This window comes from Gossypium hirsutum, chromosome A04, assembly GCF_007990345.1.
Source record: "Gossypium hirsutum isolate 1008001.06 chromosome A04, Gossypium_hirsutum_v2.1, whole genome shotgun sequence".
NCBI lineage: Eukaryota > Viridiplantae > Streptophyta > Magnoliopsida > Malvales > Malvaceae > Gossypium > Gossypium hirsutum.
In genome coordinates, this window is record NC_053427.1 from 24,818,600 (window position 1) to 24,836,132 (window position 17,533).

The 17,533-nt window shown below is 37.1% G+C and overlaps 1 non-coding gene across 1 annotated transcript; it reads left to right on the forward strand.

Moving 5' to 3' along the window:
* Positions 1–15,672: 15,672 nt before the first annotated feature.
* On the forward strand, positions 15,673–15,779 carry LOC121228618 (small nucleolar RNA R71). The gene has a single exon (XR_005926194.1). It is a non-coding gene; the product is annotated as a small nucleolar RNA R71 (small nucleolar RNA).
* The last annotated feature ends 1,754 nt before the right edge of the window (positions 15,780–17,533 follow it).

A 17,533-nucleotide genomic window follows, 5' to 3' on the forward strand; every position in this document is an offset into this window, starting at 1 on the left:
AAATTTATACAAAACCAAAGGGTCCATGACCAACAACAAAAAGGGTAGTCCTATACATGCCATTTCAAAGTTCAACCAAAAGTGTACCAAAAAGGGGCTTTGATATTGTGGGAGACTTCGACTTCAATAATCCCGAGTCCGATAGCTGACGAACCCAAAATCTATAAAACAGAGAATCAAAGAAACGGAGTAAGCATTTAATGCTTAGTAAGTTTGAGCCATGAAATTAGACACAACCAAAGTATAGAAATCATATGGCTAAACGGATAATCTCATATGCACAAATTCTCAATATCATACTTACTTCACATTACCAATCCTTATATTCATACACAAAAGATCAACTTAGCCAAGGCCGAAAGCTCAATAATTTACTGAGCGAATATTATTTAAACGGAATCACCACCCTAATGCATATACGAAACGTACCTCATCGTTGGGTTTTACGAGCGTATCAATTTAAATTATTACAGCAAGATCACTCGTTCCCAAACCAAGTACCTTCGGAGTTTAGCCGGATATAGCCACTAGCTCAAATGCCTTCGGGACTTAGCCCGGTTATAGTAACTTGCACAAATGCCTTCGGGACTTAGCCCGGTATAATAACTCGCACAAATGCCTTCGGGACTTAGCCCAGAATTAGTAGCTCGCACAAATGCCTTCGGGACTTAGCCCAGAATTAGTAGCTCGCACAAATGCCTTCAGGACTTAGCCCGGAATTAGTAGCTCGCACAAATGCCTTCGGGACTTAGCCCGGAATTAGCCACTAGCTCAAATGCTCTCGGGACTTAGCCCGGTTATCATCCGAACATTCATGCACATATCAATAAATCATGACACATCTAATTTCATTTTCAGAATTAGAGTTCAAACACAAGTCACGTATTAAGCATTCCTATTTCGGCTCACTAGCCACATACAAACAACATGGTTTAGTTTGCTTTATAACACGATCTCTATGCACATACATTATGACTTAATCAAATCATAAACTAAGTCTCATTGCTTGAAAACTTACCTCGGATGTGGTCGAACGTTTTCGGCGGCTATTCGATAACTTTTTTCCTTTCCTTTATCCAACTGTGGTCCTCTAAGCTCTTGAGCTAATTCAAAGAAATTTAACTTATTAAAGTCTAATTATGCTAGCTTATGGCCGAATATGACAAGGAGCTTGATAGGTCATATGGCCACCTTTTAGCTCAAATACACAATGGTCATGCGCATTTTTAATCACATTAAGTAATTTAACACAATTCATTTGAACATCAAAAGAGAACCTCAAGGTACTTAGCCCATATATACATTAGGCATTAAAGTCACATATATATATGGAAATCATGAATCAAACTCAACATTTTAGCCCACACTCTCTTTTAGCCGATTATCTAGGCCAAGATAAAAGCATCAATATGCTTGCCTCTAATCGAACACATGCAACACCAACCTATCTCATGTGGCCGAATATACATGTCTAGGTTGAGGCCGAGTATATGCTTAATACTTCCTACAAATATGGTTACTTGTATTGACTACATACCATTTTGTTTCAAATTCAAAACTCGGCTAATACACATATACACACTAGTAAATCAAACACTAACATTTGCACTTCACCTTACTACCATTTCTCATCTAAATAACGTGAACAACAACCACATTTCTCTTCTACTTCCTACCATGGCCGAATGCATCACAACACCATACCATTTCAGTTTTGGTCATGGTTAAACAAAGAACTTAATGTCTCACTCAAAAATGCTAAAAAGAAGATTCAAGAGTCATCAATCCACCATCACATGCATCATTACAAAGCTTCACTTTTAGCATGGAAATGACATCAACACCAATCCACCTTAGCCGAATATCATCTCCATGACATAGAAAAGATTTGAACCATGGGCTAGTTAGAACTCAAGCTAACAACTAAAAACATGCATGAGTCTCATGGCACAACATCAAACATACCTTATCCTAGACACAAGTATGGCCGAACCTCCTCCTAATCCTCTTCCAAGCCAAACGTGAAGCAAGAGCTCCTTCCTTCTTCCTTAGAACTTTCGGCCAAAAGAAATGAAAAAGGATGGACACTTTTTTTTCTTTGTTTTCATCATATTCCCTTTTATTATTTTATTATCGTGCTCCTTATTTTATTTTTCCTAACATACACCACTAACATAACATGTTTGTGACATGTTTCCACCCATAGCATGGCCGGCCACTATGCTTTAATTTGTCTAATTTGACATGCAAGGACAAGCACTTTCCCACATATATTAATAGGCCTCTTTAACACTTGCCTAGCATATTTCTAAATTGTCTCACATAAGTCCCTACTAATAAATTTCACATACACTGACCAAATTAAAGTATGGAACTATAACACAAGCATTTACGCACATCATAAACACATAATATAACCTTTAATTTTTTTATAAGACTCGGTTTCGTGGTCCCGAAACCACTTTCCGACTAGGGTCAATTTAGGGCTGTCACAAGCTGGCTATTATAGACGATTTGTGAAAGGTTTCTCAATGATTGCGACTCCGATGACAAGATTACTTCAAAAAATGTAAAGTTTGAGTGGTCTGAAAAGTGTCAGCAGAGTTTTAAATAGTTGAAATCATTGTTGATAGAGGCTCCAGTGTTAGTTCAGCCTGAGTCGAGTAAATAATTTGTAGTTTTCAGTAATGCATCGTTAAATGGCTTGGGTTGTGTTTTGATACAGAAAGGCAAAGTTGTAGCTTATGCCTCGAGACAATTGAAGCCGCATGAAAAGAATTATCCAACACACGATCTAGAATTGGCTACGATTGTGTTCACGTTGAAAATTTGGGCCATTATTTGTTTGGTGAGAAATGTCATTTCTATACCGATCACAAAATTTTGAAATATCTGATGACTCAGAAAGAATTGTATTTGCAACAGCGAAGATGGTTAGAATTGCTAAAAGACTTTGAATTAGTGATTGATTATCATCCGGGGAAAGCAAATGTAGTTGTTGATGCATTGAGATGAAAGTCTTTATTTGCTTTATGTTCTTTGAACATACAATTAGCTTTTTTTGACGATGGTTCGATATTAGTTGAATTGAAAGCGAGACCATTATTTCTACAACAGATATGTGAAGCTCAAAAGCTTGATAATGAACTGCAAGCAAAATGGGTTCAATGTGAGTCAATTTCTATTTTAGAGTTTCAAGTTGATTTCGATGATTGTTTGAGATTCAAAGATCGAATATGTGTTCCAACAAATTCAAAGTTGATTCAAATGATTTTGAACGAAGCACATAGTAATTGTTTATTAGTACACCCGGGAAGCACGAAATGTATAATGATTTGAAACAGTTTTATTGGTGGCATATCATGAAACAAGATATCTTAGAATTTATTCTGAAATGCTTGATATGTCAGCAAGTCAAAGCTGAGCATCAAGTGCCATCAGGTTTATTACAGCCTATCATGATTCCTGAGTGGAAATGAGATAGAGTAACTATGGGTTTTGTTTCGGGTTTGCCCTTAACTTCAAAAAAGAAAGATGTGATCTAGGTTGTTGTTGATAGATTGAAAAACTCGGTTCATTTCATTCCTTTACGCACAGATTATTCACTTGATAAATTGGTTGAGTTGTATATTTCAGAGATTGTTCGATTGCATGGAGTGCCACTATCTATTGTTTCGGATGGAGATCTGGGGTTCACATCGTAATTTTGGAAGAAATTGGAAGAACCTTATAAAGCTGTATTTTAGTACTGCATTTCACCCACAAACGGATAGTCAATCCGAGTGAGTTATTCAAATACTTGAGGATATGTTACGTTGTTGTATTCTTGAGTTTGAAGGTAGCTGGGAAAAAATATTTACTGTTGATTGAATTTGCTTACAGTAATAGCTTTCAATCGAGTATAAAGATGGCACCGTATGAAGCTTTATACAGTCGTAAATGTCGAACGCCGTTGTACTGGAGTGAGCTCAGCAAAAGTAAGATTCATGGGTTGATCTGATCAGAGAGACTGAAGAAAAATTGAAAGTAATTTGTGATAGTCTGAAAGCAGCTTTGGATTGACAGAAATCTTATGCAGACTTGAAACAAAAAGATATTGAGTTTCAGATCGGGGATAGAGTGTTTTTGAAAGTGTCACCATGGAAAATGATATTACGGTTTGGTCAAAAAGGGAAATTGAGGCCGTGATTCATCAGATCGTATGAGATTATCGAGCGAGTCGAACTAGTTGCTTATCGATTATCTTTACTGTCTAAGTTAGAGAAAATACATAATGTATTTCATGTCTCGATGCTTCGATGATACCAATCTGACCCTTCACATGTCATTTCCCCGACTGAGGTTGAAATTCAATCAGATATGTCATATGCTGAAGAACCGATTTGAATTCTAGCTTGTGAAATCAAAGAGTTGAGAAATAAAAGAATAGCATTAGTGAAAGTCTTATGGCATCGTCACAGGGTTGAGGAAGCTATTTGGGAACCTAAGGATGCTATGAGAAAGCAATGCCCTAACCTTTTCACTGGTAAGATTTTTGGGGATGAAAATCCCTAAGGGGGAGAGTTGTATTAGCCTGATTTTTTACTAAATCGAAATAGTGGTTTTGGAACCACAAATTTGAGGTTAGAAAATTCTTTTTATATTATTTTTGGTGTTTACAACACAATAGCATGTATATGTAAAAATTTCGTAAGCTAATTTTATCATTTAATAGCCTAATTTGATAAAAATGACTAAATCGCATAAAATGCAAAACTTACATTCTAATTGTTTTGGTGTCTAATTGCTATGATTATTAAATGAGAGGTCCGTATAATGTTATTAGACCATTGATAGTGGAATTTGACATAGATGGCCATATATTTGATGATTGAAACGTTTATTAATTAAAGTCAATTTAGTAAATTGTAAATTAAGTTTAATTAAACAAAACAAAAGCCATTTTCATGCTATCATCTTCTTCAATAGCCGAATGTGAGGAAGAAAATAAGGGTTTTAAAGCTTTGAAGGTTAGGCCATTGTTGTTTAAGCATGTAAGTCCATTTTGACTCAGTTTTTTAAGATTTTTACATTTTTGAGATCGTTGCTACGTATTCTAGCTAGCCTGTGCCTTAATTTTCAATTTTTTTCATGATTTTGTGAAGTGTCATTGATGAATATTTGAGATTTTGAATGTTTGATAATGGAAATGACTATTTGTTGATAGATTTAAATGTTTTGTAAAGTGATTTTTGGTAAAAATGCATTTTAGGGATTTAATTGTGAAAAGTGTAAATTGAGGGGTTGAAATGTGAAATAAATGAAAGTTTATGGCTGATAAGGACCCTATATAAATTTGACACTAATGAATTTTGAAAGAAATTTTGTAATTTCTGTTTTTAAGTGTTAAGGACTAAATTGTAAAAATGTGGAACTTATGGGGCCAAAGTGTAAAAATGCCCAAATATGTGTTTGTGGACTGAATTGAATGATTTGATGGATAAGTGAGTTCATTTTTAATGTATATAGATCAAGAATGAAAGAAACCGGCTTTAGATTAACGAAAATCAAAGGTGATTAAATAGTCGATCCAGTCCGTTTATCCCGAATACAAGGTAAGTTTATATGCAAATAAATGTCTTTAAATTGAATTATATATGTTTAATTGTCATTGAACTGCTATGAATGTTGAATGATCAAATACGTGCAAAATTGACAGGGTTACAATATCCAAAAGTCCCGTACAAACCTTAGGAATAGTATAGGATACGATTGTCATGACATTAGGATTAATGAGATGTGATTATGTGTAGGACCTTGTCTTGGACATTGGCATCATTATATGATTACGTGTAAGACCATATCTAGGATATTGGCATGTTTAAGGCCTCGTAGGCCTTGATTAGGGACAATACAATTATATTGAATGATATATGTATATGAATGTATGAATGTACGAGATTTGGATATTAAATGATGTGTATTATTTGAAAATACCTCGTAATCCTACTCTTGTAACGGATACAGGTTAGGGGTGTTACATAATGTGGTACTTGTGTGCCTTGATGTTTTCGGTATGGAAATGGTATGAATTATGCTTAGTTGAGATTGGTAGAATGCCTATTTATGTCATGTTATGTGCCATTTGGTTTGTGTTGGTGATTGAAATATTGGGTGAGAAAAATGGTTTGGCAAATTGTAACATCCCGAATTAGGGCCTAGTGGAATAGTGGTTTCAGGGCCACAAATCTGAGTTAAAATAATAATTTTATGATCATTATGAGGTTTAGGATATGAAAATAAGCATGCGTTAAAGTTTCATAAAGAAATTCTATGTGTAAGGTGTCCAATTGGAAATTAAGGATCAAATTGAATAAATTGCAAAACTTGGGTTCTAGAAGCAATTAGTATGAAGCAATTAGAGGTCCTTAAAGAATATTATTCCCAATTTCTAAGTTTCTAGACAAAAATGGGCACGCATGGAAAATTTTGGAATTTTAGTATGGAAGGGCATTTTGGTCATTTGGTAATAAACTAAATAAAAAGAGGAAAAATCAAGCTAAAATCAGCTTGATTTTCTTCTCCATACTGCCGAAATTCTAAGGGTCTCCATAACTAGGGTTTTCAACATTTTCAATCTCAATAGTAAGCACTCTTTAGCCCCATTTTTAACGCTCTTCGCATTTTTGAGATCCTTGTAACATGCTCTCTCTATTTCTACCCATATTTCAAGCTAGGGTTCATGTTCAAAAATTTACCCATGCATGATATGTTTGTATTTTGATGATTTATGGAGGAATATGAGAGTTTAAAGGATAGTAAACAACTTTTACTAAGTAAATTTTCATGGAAATGGCTTAGGGGACCATTTGTAAAAGTTGTGAAAATGGGTAGAAAAATGTGAAATGAAAGAAAATGTGGGTTGCTATAGGCAAGAAAAATATTCGGCTAGGCTTGGGTAACTTAGAAATTTCATACATTTCATTATACGAGCCTTAAGACTAAATTGTAAAAGTGTGAAAGGTTAGGGGCAAATTGGTCATTTTTCTCGGGGGTGAGTTTTAAATCCTAAAATGAAAAATGTGATGTATTAATAGTCAAATTTTATTGATATAGACCCCGAGGAACCAATTCCTTAGGTCAACCATGGAAAACGAAAGGTTTCAGAATAGTCGAAATACGAAATCGAAGCAATTACCAAGTTCGTATAACCCGAAGTAAATTCTTAATATACATAAACATGCCTGTTCTTGAATGTATGAAAATTTAGATATATAGTGCATGATAATTTATGTAATGTGCTTGTGTGAATGAAAGATGATAAATGTCCCGGGTGAAATAGAAAGGGAAATCTGACGGACAAATTATGGCTTACATGACATGAGATCCTGCATGTGTTGCAGAAAAGGATTTAGCCTGGACGGGTAATCTGATGATCTCAAAATAGAAAGGATCTAGCCCGGACAAGTGTTCCTTGAGTGATCGAGCCTCCCGAAGAATATAGGTGCATTAAGGATTTAGACCGGACGGGTAATCTGATTGAGGACTAAATTTAGCGTGGACTGGCAATTCAGACCTGAGCTTATGATAGCAATTGTCGTTGAAAGGGGTTTATTCTGTACTAGTTATCCCGACATTACTCTATGAGTTAATGCTACAGGGGATTTAGCTTGGACTGTAATCCCGCTGTAAGTTATAAGGTTCACGGGAGTGCATACTAGAGATGATCACTTGTATAACATGACGGTAATTGGACTATCCATCGAGATTCTGAGAAATTCAAGGGGATTAATAGGAGAAATAGAAACGAAAATATTTAATTAATGAGCTCATCTAAGACTAATTAAATGATGTATTGTTATGAGACTAACTTGATGAATGAGTGCATGTGATAGGGAAACAATTTCATGCTTGTTGGAATTAGTGCCTAATATGGTTCTATGCTAATTAACCAGTAAGTTTATTTTCCAGTTATCCGGACTTACTAAGCATATAAATGCTTACCCCCTTCTCTTTTCCTTATCTTACAGAGCTCATGGACTCTTGAAGATTGTAAGACGGTTGGAGAATTAGCACACTATCGACTTGTCCTACTTTGGTATATAGATACCTCCATTTTGTTTAATGGCATGTATAGGATTTTTGATCGCGTGATTCGTAACAAGTAATAAATATTTATAATGAAGATCAAACCTAGACTAACTATTATCATGATGAAAAGGCAAGTGAACCTATCGAACAATAGTATAGTAACGGCAAGACCGAGATATCGTACCCAAGGGAACCAAAAGTACCAGTAATAACTATCTTTTTATTATCTAGCCTAGGAATAAAAGGATTTGTTTATTAAACTAATTATATAAACTAATCAACTAATTTAATTAAAGCGAAGAGAAAATTTGGAAAAAGACTTGAAGAGAAGCAATTGATAAAGACGACACCCAAGGAGGAATCCACCTAGATTTCACTTGTTATCTGACTCTGAACCGGATGATTTATTCACTTGACATGATCCGTGAAACTCCCTAACCTATGTTATTATCCCTTTCGAGACTAATAACGTCTAACACTCAGTTGAATTAATAGAAATTTCTTTCTTAATTAAAACTTATAGGGAAGCAGTAAATCACTCTATGGACTCCCATATTAGGTTTCACCCTAATCCGGCAAAATCTCATAACCCTATTTCTAGGCGTTCAATCAACTCCGCATAATTATGCCAAATCTACTATTAGTCAGGGTCTATTCCTCCTCTGCATAAGCATATCAAATCATTAATTAATACCCGGAATATTAACTCAAGCATTAAGAACACATAATTAAGAACAAATCAAGTATTTATCATACAGTTCAGATAATAATAACAAGATCCATCATAGGTTTTATCCCCCTTAGGTATCTAAGGGGTTTAGTTCATAATAAAATAAGAGTACATCTCAAAAGTATAAAAATAAAAAAACATGAAGAAAACTCTAAAACCCTTGAAGGAATTATGAGAGATATCTTCAGTCTTGGAGTAGCTCTGGCTTTTGGGATGGATCGTCTGGCTTCCTTCAAGTAATTCCTGGCATGTGGTTCTGTATTCCAAAAAAGTTCTAGAAGAGGCCCCCCTCTCTGGGTCATCCTTAGGGTGTTTATATAGGCTTTGGATTGGCTTTCTTCCTCCCTAAGTACCCTTTTCTGTGTAAAATAAAACTCTTTGAAAAAGGGACACGCTCATGTGCCACGGCCATGTGACGTGATTGCCAGGCCATGTTCGATCCGTTAAATTGCCACGGCCATGTGGACTCAATGGCCAGGCCGTGTGAATCATGTAAACCTTGGTCGACACCTACGAAGGCCACGGGTGTGTGAGATGCCAGTGTGGCAAGGCTTAGGCCGTGTGATCTTCTCAATTTGGTCTATTTTGTCCCTTTTTAGCTCATTTTTGGCTCTTTTGGACTCTTGGTGCTCTCCTGAGTACAAAACATAAAATAACCAGATTAAGAGCACCAAAATCCACAAATCTAGTAGTAAACATCCATAAATATGCTAAGTATTTGGGGTAAAACTATGTATAATTTGACGTTTATCAAATACCCCCACACTTAAGCATTTGCTTGTCCTCAAGCAAAACTCTCATTTACTGCTAGAATTCATTCTTTTCAATCACATGATCAGTATTGATAATGTTACAAACTATTCCACGAAAAATTATACAGTGAGAATTTAACTATAGGGGCATTAAAAGCCTCAAACAATCTAAATCGGATATTTTGATAATAAAAATCATAGTTTATCTCTTTCCTCTAAGTAATCAACTTTAGTCCTAAATATACAAGAGATAACATCCTCACTAAAGATTCACTCAAATCACTCAAAGTGTTTAAGGTTCAAGATTAAGCACTCGATTGTCTAACATGAAAAGTTATTACCATAGGCTTGCATGAAAACCAAATCTCCACCACTTGTAAATGATATGATACACTAATCAAAAGATCTTTGCATGGTTGTAATGGGGTTTAGGTTACAAGTATGGATACAAGCTGAAGAATAGGGGTTAGAATCGAGATAATTTCAAAATGTTACCCCACTATCAAAAACTTAATTACTGAACCACAAACAAATATCTAGAACTATTTTACATGAGTTCATGACAACTTTAGCTTGCTGAGAATTACATTTTTTTTAGAACAAATAAAGTCAATACAATACAGAAATCATACTTCATGATTCAATAACAAAAAATGGGAACATAGTGAGGTAATAATATTAAATTTAATCTCGATAAAAAGGTAAATTAAGTAAGAGGATTTCAACAATAATGGGTTAATGGGTTAATGTGAAGAGTTAATCAATAAAAGAAAAGTTAGTAGGCTCAAAGGGGGTTCGCTAAGGGTTTAATTATGTGGGAAGGCTTTTTATGGAGTAAATGGGTTAAATCCTAAGTGCCTTTATCATCTCAATATATCAAATCATACGTGTGATCTTGACATGTATAATCGAAGCAAGTTCTAGAATAACAGTTCAATGTTGACACACTCAAACCACAAAAGAAGTGAGCAAGAAAGAAAGTTATATGCTCAAAAGGCTCAAAAATCTCACCAAAAATTTAGGTTTTTGATGTCATTTCTGTATACTTAGGATTTCAAGATAATACCTCAATTTAGGAGTAATAGTCTAAAAATTTTATTTCTCAAAATATCAACTTATCATGCTCGATTCTTTAAGGTCCTATAATCAAATAATCATGCATAATTCCCTTGGTCTAATTCACGACATACCAACAATAATGATAGATCAATCAGAATTCATTCTATCAATATTATGAGAAAATCACTTAAGCACAAGACCAAATTCAGGGATTTGAGAATAATGCAAAAAGTTAGGTTTCATGTTCACCCCCCCACACTTAAAATGTACATTGCCCTCAATGTACAGAGACAGATTATTCAAAATAAAGAAAAATCATAAGAGGAAAGGAGGTGAAACTCCCTGTTATATGGATGTGGAGCTTGATTATGAGGATGGAGTGTTTAGGGAAAGTGGTAGCTGCCATTGTTCTTGGCTAGATAAAGAAATTGGGTCGTTGAACATGGCACTCGTGAGGTATTGTTTCCCTTTTGTTTCCTCATTTCATAAAATATTCCTAGCAGCTTTGCTTGGAAGTCTGTAGAATCATGAAGAGCTTATTAAGAGTTGGTGTGGAAGAGAGCGTAGTGGAATTACTTATTAGAAATACCAGAAAATAGAAAAAAGAAAATTTACTAATATAGATATGTCTTTCAAAATAAAATAATAAAATTGAAATGAAAATAAAAATCAAAAGAAAAATAAAAATAAATAAAATAAAATAAAATAAAAATAAGAATAAAAAAATAGGAGGATTCAATGATCCTCGTCGGTAGGGCCCTCAGGTGGTGGTGTTGGAGGTGGCGATGTGAAAGTGCTGGCACAACTACTGCATCATGGCCTGCATATCGTCCATCTGTCGGTCCCGTTGTCGATCTCGCTCATGAATCATTTCGAACTGCGTAGTGCAATACTACTCAAAGTGGGCGAGTCGGTTAGAAAGATGTGCCAATGAAGCAGCCACATGAACTGGTCGTTCCCTAGGTGGCGTAGTGGAAGACTCATCATGCTATGGGGGAACATCATTAAGGATGTCCTAAAGATCCTCCTCGTCAATGGCATGCGAGAGACGGTACTGAGGAGGATCGGTCCCACGTCGGTGCTCGATCATCCTCATGTGTAACATAGTCGTTATGCCCTGTGGGGACATCTGACCTATTAGGGTAAGCCCTGATGACTAGGCCACGGTGTTGAAGAGGTCGAAGTGTCTGGCAAGGCACGTTACGTAGGGGCCGATGGAGATCACTCCCTTCCTATGTCGCTCGGTTTGATGGTGAATGGCAAAAGCAATGAAGTAGGCCAAGTTAGTCACATGTGCATTCGCCATGCACCATAAATAGTAGGCGTCGTGGGTGTTGACGACGCCAGTGCTCTCTCTCCTTCCGGTCAAGTGTGTGCCAATATGGCATGGAGATATCGTAGGGAAGGGGGGAGAGCTGAAGCCTTCGAGCGGCTGGGGTCATAGGTGGAAGAGAGTGGTGCCAAAGCCTTCCAGCACAAGGAGGGGGAGATGTGGATATTGCGTGGTAGTGCATTCATGTCCTCCTCCTCCATAAACTCATCTATGTAAAGTCCCAGAGCAACTCCAAACTCTGGGACACTCATCGCACGAACTAGACCGCCTAATCGGAAATGAATGGTGCCTGGGTCGTCATTGTTCGTCATCACCACCTGTAAATGAAAAGTAGAGCATAATTCTAAAGTTAGCTCTAAATAAGTGGGCTCAGTAATAGCGAAAAACCGTTCCCATGGGTCTGTGGACAGGAGGGCGCAGATGGCATCACCGAGCTGGACTTACTCTACAGTAGTCCAGTCGATGTAGCGACCTGTGGTGATGGGTCATGTGCGTAATATTTGAAATAGCTCCTCCTACGAAGCTTGTGGAAATTCAAGGAATGGGTGCCGAACTTCAACTGTAGCACGTACCGAGGAAGAACTCGATCCCCTACGTCTCTTTGAGGATGGGACTGTGGCCTTCTTGCCTCTCGATGATGACATAATGTTCCTAAAAATACATTAGCACTGATAGAATCCAAGATACATCAGTAGTTAAGCAAGAGTCCTAAAACTAGAATATGCTATTTAGTAGCTTAAACAATTCAATTATAGAAAATTCTAAAGAAAATTCCTAACTTGTCTAAAACATATTTGTAATAGTAACAATATCTATGCAAAGCATGAAGAATACTAATGTAGCAACACAAACTGGAAAAATAAGGTTGAGAAAGTGAACCAAAGGCTGTTGTAAGGCGGTGCACGGGCGTGTGGTGGCGAGCACGGGCGTGTGAAGCGGAGAGGAAGCTGTGTGGTGGGAAAATAGAGTGTATAGGGAGGGTAAAAATGGGGATTAATGCAAGGGGAGTGGATTTGAGGGTGGTTTGGGGGTTGGGGAAGTGAGAATCTGGGGAATGGTGGCTGGAATAGGGATTAGGGGTTAGAGAAGGGTAGATTTCGACTAGGGTTTTGAAAGGAGGAAGAATATGAATAGTGGTTTGTTTATATGGGGAAGGGTCACATAGCCTAGGGCCACGCCCGTGTATTTTGAGGGTGAGCCTGTGTTTTTTGAATTTTGCGAGTTAGGTCGTGCCCGGCTACTATCACACGCCTGAGTGTCTTGGGCGTGTGTCAAACACGGCCATGTCATACAGCCGTGCCTAGCTTTGTTCGCTTCTCCCACGCCCGTGTTTTATGGTCACACACCCGTGTATTATTGGATACGACTGAATGGAGCGTGTCGAACGCCCGTGTCGAACAAACAAAATCGAGCCTTGTTCCTGGCACGCCCATGTTTTTCCTATCAAGTTCACCCACGGCCATGTCGCACGGCCGTGGGGATTTATCGCACCCCGTGTTTTGGGGAAATCATGTCCTACTTCAAGACGGCCATATCGTATGGTCGTGTCTCTTCCCTTATTTGGCCACGGCTGTAGGCACGCTCGTGTGCCTGGCCGTGTGTGCTGAAAAACTTTGCAATTCAAAGACTAAGTTAATTGATTCGAAGCGTGAGAAGTTAAAAATAAAGAAATCAAAATATGTTAGTGCTCGGGTTGCCTCCCGAGAAGCGCTTATTTATAGTCTAAGCTCGACTTACCTCTCCATTGATTTATCATGGTGGTTTGAGGAGTTCATACTCCTCGTTCCTACTGTCAATCTTAAAATAAGGTTTTAATCGGGTGTTGTTTACCTTAAAAGCACCAAACTTGGGATGACTCACCTCAACCGTATCGAATGGGAAAATACTGAGTACCGTAAGAGGGATTTCCTCATTTGGTGTGGTAGTGACAATGTGGGGATCTGCGGCATCCAGTAAGACTTTATCGCCAACCTAAAGTTGATTAGGAGACGTATCGGCTTGTTTTGGCGTAGTTTCGATTTATCATGTGTTCTCGGTTTGTGTGCTCGCCATTCATCTAGCTCCTCTATTTGAAGCCTTCGTTCCTCATGGGTGTCTTTGTTCTCTACATGATAATAGTGTACTGTCTCCGTTGTCTTGGTTCGAGGGGGTTCCTGCAAGGATGATTGAATATTAGTTTTATCACCGACAGGTTTTATAGCGTTATCTTGAGTTTGAGAGGTTTTGACTGAGTCGCGTGCTTGAAGTGTTATTACGTCATCACCTGCACAAAGTGTTAGCTCTCCTGTGCCTACATTAATAATGGTTCTGACAGTTGCTAAAAAGGGTTGTCCTAAAAATAAAGGTACCTCATTATCCTCATCTATATCTAAGACGACAAAGTCTACTGGGTAAATAAACTTATCAATTTTAACGAGAACATATTTAATAATACCCTTAGGAAATCTAACTATTTTGCCAGCCAATTGTATGCTCATCCTAGTTTGTTTGGGTTTACTGAGACCGAGTCGTTTAAACATTTTATAGGGCATAACATTTGTACTTGCCCCTAAATCAGCTAAAGCATTATTCACAGATAAGCTACCAATTAAGCAAGGAATTGTAAAACTCCCTGGATCTTTCAATTTGTTAGGTAGCTTATTCTTTAGAATAGCTGAGCAGACTGCATTGAGTTCCACATGCGATGTAGCGTCTAATTTCCTTTTATTGCTCAGAAGTTCCTTTAAGAATTTTGTTGAGTTGGGCATCTGCGAAAGAACTTCAATAAAAGGTAAGTTAATATGTAATTTCTTCAAGAGTTTGCCAAACTTACTGAATTGTTCTTCTGTTCTGTCTTTCGTCATCGCTTTAGGATATGGCACACGAGGTTCATGATCCGTACTTACCTGTTTGGGATCATTATTGTTTACCTCTTCTCGTCCTTTGTTTATCGAGTTGCTTTGCTATATTTCTGGCTCGGGTGCAATAAGTTCGTCCTTATTTTGAGTGCTAATTGCATTGAGGTGTTCCCTCGGATTAGGTTTAGTATTACTTGGTAAGCTACCTTGTGGTCAGTCGGAGATTAGTTTGGACAGCTGGCCTATCTGAGTTTCGAGTCCTTGGATCGATGCTTATTGATTCTTAAGTGCTGTCTCGGTATTTTGGAAACAGGTTTTTGACACCGAGATGAATTTAGAAAGCATCTCTTCAAGGTTTGGTTTCTTCTCTTGTTGATAAGGTGGCTCTTGAAAACCCTGAGGATTTTATGGCTTTTGATTCCCTTGACCACCCCAGGAGAAATTTGGGTGGTTCCTCCAACCTGCATTATAGGTATTACTGTATGGGTTATTTTGAGATCTAAAGTTATTGTTACCCATATTGTTGACTTTTTCTTCTTCAGTTGTAGGATTGAAGGATTGGTATTCTATATGCACACCTCTTCCATTTGAGTCACACCTCATTATTGGATGTACCTGTGTAGAACCAAGAAAACTATCAATCTTTTTATTGAGAAGTTCTACCTGATTAGAGAGCATGGTGACTGAATCGATGTTATAAACTCAGCTATTTTCGTTGGCTTTGTCCTCATAACTTGCCACTGATAGTTGTTCAGTGACATCTCCTCTATGAATTCATAGGCATCTTTCGATGTTTTATTGTTGATGGTTCTGCCAGCAGCTTCGTCAATCATTTGTCTTGTCGAGGGATTCACACCATTGTAGAACGTTTGAACTTGCAGCCAAAGCAGTAACCCATGGTGAGGGCACCTTCTCAGTAAGTCCTTATATCTCTCCCATGCATCGTAAAGTGTTTCTAAATCCATCTACTCAAAAGAAGAGATATCATTACATAATTTAGCCGTTTTAGCTGGCGAAAAATATTTTAGTAAAAATTTCTCGATCATTTGTTCCCAAGTAGTGATAGACCCTCATGGTAACGAGTTCAACCACTGCTTGGCTTTGTTTCTTAGTGAAAAGGGAAATAACCGAAGACAAATGGCATCATCAGAAACGCTATTGATTTTGAATGTATCACAAAATTCAAGAAAATTCGCCAAGTGCGTGTTGGGATCCTCATCCTGCAAACCATCAAACTGAACAAACTGCTGTATCATCTGAATTGTGTTAGGTTTTAGTTCGAAATTATTCGCAACAATAGCAGGTCTAACTATACTAGACTCAGTTCCTGTTAAAGAAGGTTTAGCATAGTCGTACATAGTACGTGGAGCAGGATTTTGATTAGCTGCAATTGCAGGAGCCAGCTGATCGCTGGGTTTTCGGCCATCTCTTCAGTTGGGGTTTGAGAATCATCTTCTTGCTCATTCTTCGTGTATCGTAAACTACACCTTATTTCTTTTTGATTTCTACGAACTGTGCGATCGATTTCTTCGTCAAAAAGTAACAGTCCTAATGGGTTTCTTCTAGTCATAAACTATAAAAACCTGCCAAGAGAGAAAAAGAAAATTAATAAATAATAAAATAAAATAAAATTGCAAGAAAAAGAAATGGCTAAAGTAATCAAAATTTAGTGTTCCTGATATTTCAGTTCCTCAGCAACGGCGCCAAAAAATTGATCGTGTGATTCGTAACAAGTAATAAATATTTATAATGAAGATCAAACCTAGACTAGCTATTATCACGATGAAAAGGCAAGCGCACCTATCGAATAATAGTATAGTAATGGCAAAACCGGGATATCGTACCCAAGGGAACCAAAAGTGCCAGTAATAACTATCTTTTTATTATCTAGCCTAGGAATTAAAGGATTTGTTTATTAAACTAATTATCTAAACTAATTAACTAATTTAATTATAGCAAAGAGAAAATTTGGAAAAAGACTTGAAGAGAAGCAATTAATAAAGACAACACCCAATGAGGATTCCACCTAGATTTCACTTGTTATCTGACTCTGAACCGGATGATTTATTCACTTGACTTGATCCATGAGACTTCCTAACCTATGTTATTATCCCTTTCGAGACTAATAACGTCTAACCCTTAGTTGAATTAATCGAAATTTCTTTCTTAATTAAAACCCCTAGGGAAGCAGTAAATCACTCTATGGACTCCCATATTAGGTTTCACCCTAATCTGGCAAAATCTTGTAACCCTATTTCTAGGCGTTCGATCAACTCCGCTTAATTATGCCAAATCTACTCTTAGGCAGGGTCTATTCCTCTGTAACACCCCAATCCCGTATCCGTCGCCGGAATAGATAAAGGGGCATTACCAGTCTTGAAACTCATATCAGAACAGAAATTTTTTTTTTTTGAACATTCCTTTAGATAAGGACTAGAGACAGTCAGGGATACAATTTAAACTTCTATAAGTACACATTCAAAAGATGCCATTTTCGCATGGCTTATATACATTAACCAAAATATCCTCTCACTACTAGTCTATTCTATACATGCCATAAGATAATCCAAAACGTAGCAGTACCAAACAATGGATAGTGATAGTGTGACTAGTTGCTGATGATCCCGAGCCTGTAGCTTCGCAATGAGATCTATAAAATAGAGAAAACAAAGTGAACGGAGTAAGCATTACAATGCTTAGTAAGTTTTAAGTAGTGACAATAGATAACAATCAAATTATAACATAGTTGTTC